The 13594-nt window shown below is 51.2% G+C and overlaps 2 long non-coding RNA genes across 3 annotated transcripts in view; one reads left to right on the forward strand and one right to left on the reverse strand.

The window, feature by feature from the left end:
- The first annotated feature begins 4225 nt into the window (after positions 1–4225).
- The window catches only part of LOC118612410, a 197228-nt gene continuing 187859 nt past the window's right edge, over positions 4226–13594 (forward strand). For both annotated transcript variants that reach the window (XR_004954833.1, XR_004954832.1), the window contains exon 1: positions 4226–4983. This is a non-coding gene — a long non-coding RNA (uncharacterized LOC118612410). The remainder of the gene's footprint in view (positions 4984–13594) is intronic.
- On the reverse strand, positions 7174–9644 carry LOC107518511. The gene is made up of 3 exons (XR_004954835.1): positions 9057–9644; positions 8791–8903; positions 7174–7696 (listed from the first exon to the last, which is right to left on the reverse strand). It is a non-coding gene; the product is annotated as an uncharacterized LOC107518511 (long non-coding RNA).

Below are 13594 nucleotides of genomic sequence, written 5' to 3' on the forward strand. Positions count from 1 at the left end.
AACCAGGATGACAAAATATTTCTTGAAAAAAAATTAAAGAGTGAATACAAGTGGTTAGATGTATTTATGGTTTGAAATGTAGAATGTTGATAATATTCAGTTGTTGGCTTTTAAAAATAACTATCAAAGCTTATGGAATTTTTGGTATAAAAATGACATAATTTAATTTGGACTTCAGTTCTTTTAATCGTTTTTTAAATCTGTCATATTGAAAAGACTATTATTGCCCTGTGACCTTTTATTTTTGTCTCTTTGGGTTGAATATTGTACTTATCACCATGTAATTTAATAATTCAGTGGGCAGATTCCCTACCAGAAAATGATTAGACTGCAAGATTAAATTATAGTATGGAACACAGAATGAAAACTTTGTATGTAAAAGATAGTATTATCCATTTGGTTATATTAGTTTCCTTCCTTATCATAAAACATATACATATTTGCGTCACAGCCTGAAAACTGTAGTAGCCATGAGGATGATACTGGGAAAAGCAATGTGAAATGCCTCAGATTAAAGTAGTTTACATAAAGCAAAATCTTTCTTTATCCCTCTTATTTGTGAGGTGGTTAAATATAACTTAGTTGTATTTATTTTGTCTTAATCCTTCATGGCCAAAGAAAGACTGAGGTACTATTTATATTTAGAAATTCATAACACTTGGGATGAAAGAACCAGTTTCACAGTTAACTTACAAATAAATACTTCATCAAAAAAAAAATGAGGGAGATCATTGAATATAGGCGAGACGCTATAGTATCTAGTGCTTCGTTATGAATACCTACCATGCCCATGGAGAGACACTATGCCAGAGTCAGACACGGGCCACGCCTTCCGAACACGGAGGTCGTTCAGATGCACGGCAAATGTGCGTGTGAATGTGGACGTGTCTCTGTGTAGGAGAAACGCGGGAACCTGGGAGGGTCAGAGGGTACCCATTCGGACCTGCCAACTACGGCCTCTGGTCCCTTTTCAAAGTGTGCGAACAGCCCCGATCGTTTGGTTCTGGTCCTGGGTGTAGTTCAGTTTCTTCTGACTTCCATCTCCCTTTAGCCACCTGCTCAGGCCACCCCCTCACCCCCCGCCGGGAGTTCGAGGGGGGCGGTTTGAGAGGGGTGGGCCTTTAAATTATGATGCAAATAGCTCTTCACCGCATGGGGTGCGTTTTTGTGGTTAAGGAGGTTTTTTCACAAAGGACAATTTCTCGATTTTATCAGATTAGTCTCTCTAACAGAGGTCTGGATTCTTGATGGAAAAACTTGTCACATGGGATCAACGTCCAGTGAACCTGGCGAGTGACTCAGATACTGTCCCCATGAGACTCGCCAAATTTCCTTCTGGCGGGTTCCATCACACAGGGCGGGCCACTCGGAGTCTTTGTGAGATGAGGAGAGCAACGGTTATCTTGTTGGAAGCGTAAAACGCACAATCCGCGGTGAACACTCAGCGCGATGCCTCGCACGCACACGAAACGTTTGTTGTGCGGAAGACAGCGGTCAGCTCGCAGCATGCTCTTCTCTGCTGGTGCGGGTAGGCGGGGCTCGTGCGTACCTGTCCGGCAAACAGCTGATAAAGCTAGACCACAGCTGTGCGGCCGGATGGTCACGCCGCTCTTCTGTGGCAGTCTGTTGGGGCCCATCAGGACCTGAGTGGGCTCCGTCTCGCCGGCGGGTCTTCCCAGACGTGTGCCAGCGGCTGGCTCCTGCGCCCTTTTACCCTTGCCCTTCAGCACCTCTGTTGGGAGCCGCTCTGGTCCCGCAGGCACGATGGGCGACCCCAGTGCTGGTGGATGCCCCGTGTGCGTTTAGGGGTCTCACGTGCAGCTTGGTACCCGGACTTGGCCTCTGTCCGGGTGACATCCCTTCAGTCCAGAGCAATGTGCCGACTCGGAAGACAGCACAGTCTCACACCCACAGCATGCTTCCAGGGGGCGTATTTGTGTGTACGGAAGCCCCAGGTCCTGAGTGACACTCTCATGAATGTTGGACAATGTTTACAGCTCCAGCTGCAAAGGTTTTACAGCTGAACTTTTGTCATTGTGCCTTAGAGTCTAAAGGAATGGCCGAACTTTTTCTGCAAAGGCCCAGATAACAAATAGTTTGAACTCTGTAGGCTAAGTCACAGTCTCTGTGACTTCTTCCTCTCTTTTCTTCCTTCCTTCCTTCCTTCCTTCCTTCCTTCCTTCCTTCCTTCCTTCCTTCCTTCCTTCCTTCCTTCCTTCCTTCCTTCCTTCCTTCCTTCCTGCAGGCGTCCGGGTGTCTGTTTGAGCTGAACGACTGAGCTCCTGTTCCTGAGTCACTCTTTTGGTGAAGGGAGGCTGAGCTGGTGATGTCAACACCAACCCGCCCTTGTAGCCACATCATTATGGGGGACATTTGAGGTGACTGTAAATTTCTCTACTGTACTTCATAAGTGAGTGTCTGAGTCCCGTGGTAACAATTTGGGAAGTCCTTTGAGGGGAAGGGTGAAATCATAAATATTAATTATAGCCATTGTTTTGATGAAGGAGGATTACGGGAGGTGGAGAAGCCTCTAAATCTACCTATTAAACCTACCTATTAAACCTCAGGTCCTTGAAGGAACGGGTTAAATTACATTAGGAAAAAAAGTCCATGGGGTTCTTCTGTGGTCTGAAATCTAATAAAAGGCTGACTTTTCACATGACATTATTTTAGAAGTGCCTTCCAAAGCTTCCAGAATCATTTTCACGAGGAAAAAAAATATTCAATAAAGAAACATTTTACGCGATTAGTGCTTTTCACCAGGAATGCAGAAATGGATTCAGGTTCTTGGTGCAAAGCCTCAGACATCAGTACTAAAATGAACCTCATCTACAGGGTGAAATTTTTAAGGAGGTATAAAACACACTTAAGGCTTTTTGAAATAGTTATGAAAGAGAAGGGGAAAAAAGCTTGAATAAACATTTTTCATATTTTATATGTGTTGCTATGGAGAAAAATAATTAGAAAGTTACTGAGTGACTTCACTTAGATCAAATGTTTCTTTTTGCATCGCTGCATCAGCCAAGGGACCATAAAGTGCGCTGGCAGGAGGTGCCGATTATTGACCATCTTTATAAATGTCATCTTTTAAAGCCCAAATGTTTGGAAAAGAAAAAGGATGGTATTTCATCATGTTAAAAGGAAGCATATTTAGGAATAAAGGGACATGGTAAAATTCAAAAGGATTCAATGGGTGATGAGGTTTTAATTTGTACCTGGAAAAAGATTGGACCAGAGTCTTGGTTCTTAGTATCATTTTTCTTATTATAAAAGTAAAAATTATAAAATATGGAAAACGACACTTAAAAACCATCTGTCTCTGCACCCCCTCAAAAGCCACTATTAAAATGCTTTCACTTTTTAAAATAATTAATTGATACTGCAAATACTGTTTTGGAACTAGCTTTTTGTTACTTAATGTATCAGATCACCTTTGGGTGCCTTCTCTTCATTTTTACTGACAGTTATACTTTAATAAGATCATTTGATGGTCACGCGAGTTCGAACCTTTGAGTATATTATGGTTTGTTTAGCCAATCTTGTTGGACATATAGGTATTTTGGTTAGAATCATTCAGTTGCCGTAACAGAAACGGATCTCAAAATAATTTATCCAAAAAAGGGAATTTGGTAGCTCTTGATACAGGGAAAGACCAAGGGGCGTTGAGCTCAGAGTCGCCCAGATTTAGAACCGGAAGCATCGGGACTGTCTTTCCGCTTCTCGGCCTTACGTCTTGGCTTCTTTCATGCTCATCACTCATCCTTGGTCACTTCAGATGGCTTCCTGAATGGCGACGGCCACAGGCAGCCCCAGAGTTAGACGACGATCATTGAGGAAAGCTTAGCAATACCAAAGGAGAGGAAGTCCTTCCTCTCACCTTTAGTTTGGGGAAACGCTGAAAAAGAAAGGGCCAGAAAGGCCCAGCTTCGGGCGGGCGCTCACTCCTGGCCCGGCTGCGAGAGCCAGGGGGCTTTACTCCAGTGGTCCCCGCTGCGGTCCACAGCACAGCCGTTGGGGGAGATTCACAGGTCCAGCCTCATGGCCCGGGGAAGGCAGGGCTTTCTTTGCAGGGCGCCGGGGGAAGGCTGGTCCCGGGAGCCTGGGAAGCACAGTGCTGTACGGGGATTTATAAGCCTTGGCCACCACAGAGACCATAGCCGTCTGTGCGATTAAACGTTGGTGTTTATAGCTGAATCTCGAGAAAAGGTTTAAAAATAGAGGTCAAGTCGCTTTCTCCAGATATCCGTTACACTTTCTCTAAACAACCTCAGAGGATTAAAACAAAGTACGAGGGAGACGGTACAGGGTAAAAGTTGAAGGATCGTAGCTCCCTCAACATTCTCCTCCAAACCCTCTGAAACACTGTGCTCTGGCTTCCAAGGACTTGGCCGTATCTGCTTTTCCTTTTATTAAATAAACCAGTTTCGATTTCGCCAGCCCTTGTTTCCTGAATTAAGAACTTCCTGCATTAAGAGGTTCATTATCCGAATTACAATTTGCTGTAATCATTCTGCACACAAGCCAGCAATGCGTTTAAAGTCGTCCGGGAGCCTGAGCAAGGAGCCTTTCATCTGTTTCTTCCCTCAACAGAATCAGGTCTGGGCGTCGATGAAACAGATCGCACATTATCGATCTTGTCGTCTCCGTATCATTAAGTGAAACGCCTTTTCGGATAGCGCGAAAGCCCCAGAGGAAATCGGGTGAGCCCCGGAAGTCTCGAAGAGTGCACTTTAGGGACGGGCGTCACGTGACGACCCATGCCTTCGCACCCTCTCTCCCCGCCACGAGGGATGGGTGAGGACACACTGACTCTGCCTCCTGCCACCAAACCTCCCGGAGGCACCTCTTCCCGCGGTTCCGAAATAACGGTCTTGTTTATTTGATTCAGCTGAGTCTGATTCGGACGTTTAAGCACCTTTCACCTGTCACTTCATTGTTGATTTAAACTGCAGTCTGTGTGTACGGCCGTGCAGGAGGAAAAACGTAAGTCACCCCGGAGTCTGTACGCCCCCGCAAGTGCTCGCACAAGGGTTCCCACTAATGGGTTCATTAAGCGCTAAATAATCAGATAATTGGCGTTTTAAATGTCCCGCAGCACGCAGGAATCTTCGACGCGTTGTTATGGAGATGGCTAAGGGTGTCTAGTGAAGTTTGTAGAAATCGGTTGGGATTTTCAGACACGCCGGGAATACCGCCTCGTTTTTTCCCATTAAACATAACGGATTTATAGTTCCTGCCGTCCAAAACGTTAGCTAACCCATTTTGAGGGAAGAGTTAACTTCCTATGCAAGGTATTTTTCATAATGGGATAGTGAGGCATTCCTGTATAAACGCGTTCGACTTGGTATCATTTTGATTAAACCATAGCAAATGTCTCCTAACTGAAACAAAGTGCCTTATGTGCCATTCCCCCCACCCATGTTCTTTCTCTTGTCAAATCTATGGAAATTTTTGCGTAAATTCTTTGCCGGTAAGGACAGCATGTTACTATCTACGCACATGAAGGAGATCAGGTCGAGGCACTCTGAAACTTGCCTCAGGTATAAGGATTATTTTGAGCTGAAGGCAATTAAGAAAAGCAAACACAGGAGTTGCTCTCTGCTCTCCCCTCTTCTGCCTAAAACCAGGGCAAAATTTCTCTTTTGTAAAGAAAATTTACATTTCTCAAGGAATGTAAATTCCATTCCTGGAGTTATTCTCTTCTGTCATAGGCCGCGTGAGATAAGTTATTCTCTTCTGTAGGCCGCAGGCCCCGTGAGATAACTTCGCACCTCGGAAGGCTTGAGACCGCGTAGCAAACCTGACTAAACACCCCTTATTTCCCGTATGTTTCGCAGTCGTCCTCCTAAAACCTACCCCCACCCACACTTTTCCTTTGTGTAGTATGCATCGCCCTTTGTTAAAAGGGTATGTAAGACCCAGCCTCTAACTGCCTCTTTGGGCTTTTCATTGCTTTTCTGCAAAGCTCCCTCTGTATGTAGAAAATAAGCCTCTTCTCCTGTGACTCCGTTTTTTATCAGTTTAATTCAGACTCCAGTCACCGATCCTAAGAGAGTAACGGATTTTTTCTCCCATACGCAGAGTTCACAGGATGCTATAGCACATGCTCAATACATTATTTTTAGAGAGACAATTGTCTCAATTTATCAGCCTTGATACCTGTTGTGTCTACACTATTCTAAGTGGAAACCTAAAAACTCTTAATGTTATTTGTAGCAAACGAATTCGATAATCCGGACACTGCAAACGGATTAGGCCTTGACGGTTTTGTTGGCGGTATCTGGGATACTGCCTGAAGACACTCATACCCACTGGCAATTTAAGAAAGTAGGATCTTGGCTACGCTTAAAAATCATGAGGACACAGTTATCCCATCCCTGACGAGTAATAAAAATGTGAGTGGTTTTAGATTTGTTTATGCTAAGATTGCTACTTGAGGGAGGTATAGGGCTTAAAAGAAGTCATTCCCAAAATCAGGAAAAAAAAAAGTGAGCTTAAAATATTAGATATATTGTTTGGAGGCACATTAGGGTGGCCAGGCGCGTGGGAAACAGAGTTGGGAGGGGACGTGGAGCTTGACAGAAAATGGGGGGCTCGAGAGATGAGAAGAGGAAGCTGTGGAGTAGGGGCAGCTCCAGGGGACAGACCCGGAGGTGTGCCCGGAAAACTGGAGAAACGAGTGGGGTTGGGTGGAATCCCGGGAAGGCACAGAGTTGTGGAAGGAAGATGCTTAGCCTGTCAAACGATCCCCCTAATCGCTCCTTGTCTCCTCTGGTTTTCCACGTAGCCAATAGATTAGTGCTGACTGCATTCCCTGTGCTGTGCTCCCCATCCCCGTGACCACTATCGACTAATCCGAACTTCTTTAACCCTTCACCCCATTCTCCCAGACCCCCACCCCTCGCCCCTCTGTTTGTCACCAAATTGTCCTCTACCTATGTGAGTTCTTTTTGTTCCTTAGATTCCGCATATAAGTGAAATCATATGGTATTTATCTTTCTCTGTATGACTTATTTCACTCAGCATAATAACCTCTACGTCCAACCATGTCATTGTAAATGGTAAGATTTCATTTTTTTTAATGGCTGAGTAATATTCCCTTGTATATATGAAACATAACTTTATCCAGTCATCTGCTGATGGGCATTTAGGCTGCTTCCATGTCTTGGCTATTGTAAATAGTGTTCCCATGAATATTGGGGTGCATAGATCTTTATGAATTATTTGAACAGGATCTTTAAAATCCTAATCTGTGTCTGTCTAGCTTAAGCTCAAGAAGCCCAGATACCTGGGAATTATCCATTTTGTATCTTTGATATCACCTCAGTGTTCAGAGTTTACTCTAAGCAGTGACCATATGCGCTATATGGTAGAGGCCTCAGGCAGGAGTAAGCGCCCTTCACGAATAAGAATTTTCCCGGAGCATGGTCTCTGGAGGAGAAAGCCCAGTCCCTGAGGTAGTATAGGCATCGGGTCATCTAAGAGTGGACATCCAGAGATCGGGGCTTCTTCATGGATGCTTCAGGGGCGTCGCCGACCTTTGTCACATAGAAAGCCCTCCACTTCTCCAGCAAAATGTGTTTATTCGGGAACAGCAAAGAATTGCAACTGGGGCTTTGTGGTCTAGTGGTGAGTGACGAGCCAGGCCAGAGGAACAGATGTGAGGAAGGCTCTTTTACGGACGTGAGAGGGGCCGCTGTAAAGGAAGAGAGCATAGTAAAAGCAGACATCCTGACTCAGGGCTCAGCGCACGTGGAAGACAGAAGCCGAGTCCCCCGAATGTCCTCTTTCTATTCGGGAGTCATTCCTTTGAATTGAGTCCCTCCCCCACCCATTTTTTTTTTTTTTTGTAAAGATATGGGTTTTTTTTTAGCCCTAAAGACATTAACCCATGAAGCCCTTAGCTAAATAATACAGATTTTTGTTTTTAAAGAAACTAGGGTGCCAAAGAGGAGAGGTCAGAGGGAGCATGTGGAAAAGGGAACACTGGGAAAAGGAAGCCTCCTGAGGGCTTCAAGAAAGCACCTGCCAATTCTTGATAAGGAACTCCGTGGAAAATAACGCACACTCGGGGACGAAGTTTGCCTGTTTCGCGGTTTTGTTTAAGGGGAGCCTTTTAAGGCCCTTAGAGCCGGGGATTTTATTTTCTTACCCAGGAAGAGGCTAAAGTTCCAGGATAGCCTCAAATTAAATGATAGTATAATCTGAAAGTCAATTCTTTTTGGTATTCTATTCAGTTTTAAAACTTTTTTAATATTAAAAACTGAAACATGAAAAAAGAATGCACTTCGAATGAGTAGATTTAGTTTTCTTTTTTAAAAACGTGTAGCCCAGCTTTTCTTAGAAATAATTAAACTGCGTTAAATTCCAAGTACAAAACAGCATTTGCTCTTGCTTTCTGTCTTTCATCTAACCAAAAATCTACTCCTAACATAACTTGGAGCACTGGTTCCCACACTTGGCTGATGATCAGAACACCCGGAGAATTGAGTACAGATCCCCAGGTGCCTCTCTTACAGGTACTTTATGGACGTCCAGGAGCGGGGCCCTGGGAATCTGCATTTTTAAAAGGTGTTCGATACACCGGCAGATCTGAGATCCTGGCCATAAAACCAACAGGGATTTGCGAGCTTGGTCTCATGGTTCTATGGCAGCCTCTCACTGAGTGCACTCCCATAATGGTTTAAGGTCATAACGCCCTCCTTGTGGGCTGTTCCCTGTTGAGGAAGGACCAGCTGGAAGGCGGTATCTCTAAGCATCATACAGTTCAGACTGCCAGTAACCACGCACCTAAAGATACTCCTGCGGTTCAAATCCTAAACTTCTCTGCAAGGAACATTGCACTCTTCGGTTGTCTCAATTGCATTTCTTTTCTAATGCATCTCTCAAACGCCATAGTTGCTCTAAAACAGAAAACAAACAAACAAACAAACAAAGACAGGGATCGAAGCGTATGCGCGCGTCCGCCGGAACCAGCAGGAGCGCGAGGCAGGGCGGAAGCTCCAGCCGTCTGCGGGTTTCGCTGCGCGGTCTGTTTGCGTGGCGGCGATTCGTACCAGGTAACGTGAAGGAGGCGGCCCTCGCGTCCTTTACGGTGCTGCCGGTAATTCGCAGGGAGTCGTTCGGCTCGGACTCCTCTGCCAGCGGCGCGCTCGCACGAACGCGTCCCCTGCGCCAGGCCGCACGGCCACCGCCTTCCAAACCTGTCCCGGGCGCTCAGACCCGGTCTCGTTACCAAGCAACTGAGTTCCATTTGCCAATCGCCACCATTTCCTTCTCAGAGTATTACAGGTCTTATTATTAACATTTAGTTCAGAGAAATTGCTGTCATTATGTGAAGTAACTTCCTTGAGAGGTTATTCATTAACCTTAGGTATTTTACTGTGTAATTATAATTGCCAAGTGCCGCAGGTCTGGAAAATCTTTGAACTCCTCAAGGTATTAGGGGATGGCAGGAAGTTTCTTCCTTTCCCAGTTGTTTTAATCCGGGAGGAGCCCCATCTCCCCCCACCCCAGAAGTGTCCGCCTCCCTCGTGGGCTGACTCCCCCACCGGCTTCCTCCTGTGGGGGGAGGAACTTGGCTGCGAGAACGATTTCCCCAAACGCTGCAGACCAGCCTCAAACGGTTCCTCCTTTGTCCTGCAGAAAAGCGTGGGGCGATTCCGGAGGCCCACGCGGCCGGCAGCCCCCTCGTGCACGCGCGGGGCTCGGCGAGGGCCCCGCGCAAGACCTGGAGCCGCGCGCGGCGCCCGGCCTTGCGCCCGGCCTTGCTCCGCCGCGACCGGGGGTTTCGTGCCTTGCTCGCTCCATGGCTCTCGGAAGACCGTGCTCCCCTCGCTGGCCGCGCAGGGCCCGGCGCGCGGCCGCGGCTTCTCCCGTGACGGCCCCGGGTCGCCCCATGACGGCGCGGCGGCCGAGGAGTCGTCCCCGCCCAGGACACTCCACGTATGTATTTCACGTATGTTTGCAGGCCAGGAAAAAAAAAGAGCACCCTCCTCCTCCTGTTTCGAGACAGTACCTGGCGCGTTTCTTCCCTCCGCCACCTGCGCGGGGAGCACGGCCACCCCCAAACCAGGAAACCCGCTCGCGTGCTCCCGGGTCGCCGGTTTCTCCACCGCGTCTCCCCAGCGCCCGGCGCCGCCCAGCGCGGAGCGCCCGTGTCCAGGTAACCTGACTCCCGCCAGGTGCGGCGGTGGCCACGTGACTGTCCCCGCCCCCCGTCCGGGGGAGGGCACACCGCAGCCAGAACACGGGACAGGTGAGCCCGGAACGAACATGGGGCAGGCGAGCCCGGAACACGGGACAAGCGAGCCCGGAACATAGCGACAGGTGAGCTCGGAACACGGGGCAGGCGAGCCCGGCACACGGGGTAGGCGAGCCTGGAATATAGCAACAGGTGAGCTCGGAACACGGGGCAGGCGAGCCCGGAACATAGCGACAGGTGAGCCCGGAGCATAGCAACAGGTGAGCTCGGAACACGGGGCAGGCGAGCCCGGAACGCGGGACAGGCGAGCTCGGAACACGGGACAGGCGAGCTCGGAACATAGCGACAGGTGAGCTCGGAACACGGGGCAGGCGAGCCCGGCACACGGGGTAGGCGAGCCTGGAATATAGCAACAGGTGAGCTCGGAACACGGGGCAGGCGAGCTCGGAACATGGCGACAGGTGAGCTCGGAACATGGCGACAGGTGAGCTCGGAACACGGGGCAGGCGAGCCCGGCACACGGGGCAGGCGAGCTCGGAACATAGCGACAGGTGAGCTCGGAACACGGGGCAGGCGAGCCTGGCACACGGGGTGGGCGAGCCCGGAACATAGCGACAAGTGAGCTCGGAACACGGGGCAGGCGAGCTCGGAACATAGCGACAGGTGAGCTCGGAACACGGGGCAGGCGAGCCCGGCACACGGGGCAGGCGAGCCCGGAACGTAGTGACAGGCGAGCTCGGAACATAGCGACAGGCGAGCTCGGAACATAGCGACAGGCGAGCTCGGAACACGGGACAGGCGAGCCCGGAACACGGGACAGGTGAGTCCGGAACACGGGGCAGGCGAGCTCGGAACACGGGGCAGGCGAGCCCGGAACATAGCGACAGGCGAGCCCGGCACACGGGACCGGCGAGCCCGGAGAGCGCGCATGCGAGTCGACGAGCCCGTGTGCAGGAGAAGGGCGCCTGCTGCGGCGCGGGGCGGCCTCTGCCCGGTCACGCCGCGGGGAAGGGCACGGCCGGCCGGGCCCGAGCTCTGCGGGCTGCAGGACGAAGGCCACCGGTCCTGGCAGCCGAAGGCGCAGCGGGCTCTGTGCGGCCGCCGCGCAAGTCCGAACCCGAGGCTTCGGGGAGGGCGCAGCGCCCCGCCGCCGAGCGGCAGGCCCGGGCTGCCGGCCCGTCCCCGTCAGTCCCCCCTCTGTCCCCTGGCTCTCGTCCCTCTCTTGCCCTTGACAGCTATCTTCTTTGATCTCCAAAATGGGAGAAAATGGGGCGCCCTTTGTTAATCTTTAAAAGGCTCGGGGATTCGCCGCTGCCTCCGCGAGCGAAGGGCTTCTGGGGAGAGTCTCAGGGGCGTGCTGTCGCATGGAACCCGGCGACCTGGGCCTGCTCTTCCGAGGCCCGTGACGCGGTCATCGGCACCGGGACCGCGAGTCCGGATCCCGCGCGCCGTGCAGAACCGGGGCGTATGGCTCTGCCTCTAAGCCGTTTACGGCTTCGCTGGAGCGACGCAGTAGAGAGGTGCCCCGCCACTCCGCGCGCGGCTGTCAGGCGATGCGCGCAGGTCTGGTGCCCTCCACAGGCGGAGCGGCGCTCGCCAGCCCGCATCTGGGCACCGTCCGGCGCATGCGGCCCGCGGCAGGTGCCTGCGGCCGCGGCCTCCGCGCTCTGCTGGCGGACTCGGCTCCCTGCGGTCTGTCCGCAGAGCTGGGAGACTGCCCGCGGTCGCCCCCTGGGGCATTTTCGTCCTCACTGCGTTCGGGACCCCACACAGGTCTGTTTTTCCCCGTTACTCTGTCTTCCATTCTCGACAATCACTGCTCAGTTCGTTTTTCCATGGGTAGTGTTAGCCCAGGACATCCAACTTGTCTTCCGTGACTTTATTATTCCAGTCGAGAGAAGGGGCCTGATTCGAAACAGTCCAGGGCTTAAGGTGTACAAAGCAGGACTTCGCCTCAGCGACTGGGACTTGTGGTCCAAGTTCCTTCCTTGGATGTTCAGTGGCTCGTTCCCCCGTCTTTTTTCCCCGAAGCGGTGACCTTCCTTACACAGTCCCCTACATTCAGGGTGTTTACCAGTTCCCCAAAGGCAGGTCTAAAAGCACAGCATCTCCAACTCGGTTCGCCCCCCGCCACGATGGAGGACCAAACAGAGGTGTTTTCCCAGGCAAGCCGGCATCCTGATGCTTTTTAATAGTGCGAAACAGCGGCCGACAGGGGTTTATGAGTGTCATGGGGAGACACATCCTTCGACCTGCCATATAATCCCACAGCTCTGGACGTGGGGCTAATGACAGCAGCTCCCTTGGGCATGGGTCTGAATGGGAAAATTCTGGCGTTCAGAACATTCCAGACTGATGGGAATGGACCCTGTTCCTGCTGTCCTTTATGCTGTATCCCCGCTGACCGGGATTGACAAGGCCTGGCAGTCTTTGCTCAGTTTAACTCCCTTTCGTTTTAACCAGAAATATGGGGGGTTTGGAAACCTACCGCCCTTAGTTTTGCTCTCAGTGAGGCCCCTCTGTGCCTCACTCAGTGGACAGGACCGAGTAGGCGCTCGGAGGTCTAGGTCCTCCTCCTGGACAGCCTCGGGCCGACCGAGACGCCAGTGCTCACGCCCGGGGGGCTATTCCCTCACCTTTACGAAAAATGAGCCGAGAATTCGAATCAAATCCGAGCGGATCTGCTTTTATCCTTGACACACTAGAGCTTTGTGTAAGATGCTCACTTAAGACATGGAAAGGGAGATTCACCGGAAACGACCGTTATAGACCCACGGGCCCCAGCGGCTCGGGGTCGTCGGCTCTGACGTCTACGATCCTCTCGACGGCGTTGGGTGGCGACCCCGCTTCTTGGAATCACGGCTTTTCCGTCGGGCTGGGTGACGTCTCGCGCGAGGGAAAGTCACGGAAAGCAGAACTGACGAGGAAGACGGGCCGTTCGGGGTCGGGGGCCACGTGGCTGCCAGGCCCAGGAGTCTGGGTGCTGTTTCCTTGGCATCTGGCCGCCACCGACGATTTTGAAAGCGCGGTTTCCTCGGTTACGATTTGCCGAGCGAGAGACCCGAAGAATGGCGGCTTCGGCGCAGAAGCGTTATTCCTTCCTGAAAGCCTCAGGACGCGTGAGGGCCACGTGGTCGTCCGGGACCCAGGCCCTCCTGGGTTTGCTGCTGCTGCCAATGCAGCCGAGCCGCCGTCCACCTCCACGGTCACCTCGTGGTCCAAGGAGGCTGCTGGGCCCTGCCCGCCGAGCCTGCACTCAGGCCGCGAGGAGGAAGAGCGGGTGGTCCGGGGGGGCGCGCGGCCCAGCGGAGTCGGTTACAGTGCATCAGCCTCCTCAGCGGCCCGCACACCCCAGCTTTTCACGTCTCACCGGCCAGAACTCGGTCCGGT

The sequence above is a fragment of the Rousettus aegyptiacus genome, unplaced genomic scaffold (genome assembly GCF_014176215.1).
Source record: "Rousettus aegyptiacus isolate mRouAeg1 unplaced genomic scaffold, mRouAeg1.p scaffold_m13_p_16, whole genome shotgun sequence".
In the NCBI taxonomy this organism is placed as follows: domain Eukaryota; kingdom Metazoa; phylum Chordata; class Mammalia; order Chiroptera; family Pteropodidae; genus Rousettus; species Rousettus aegyptiacus.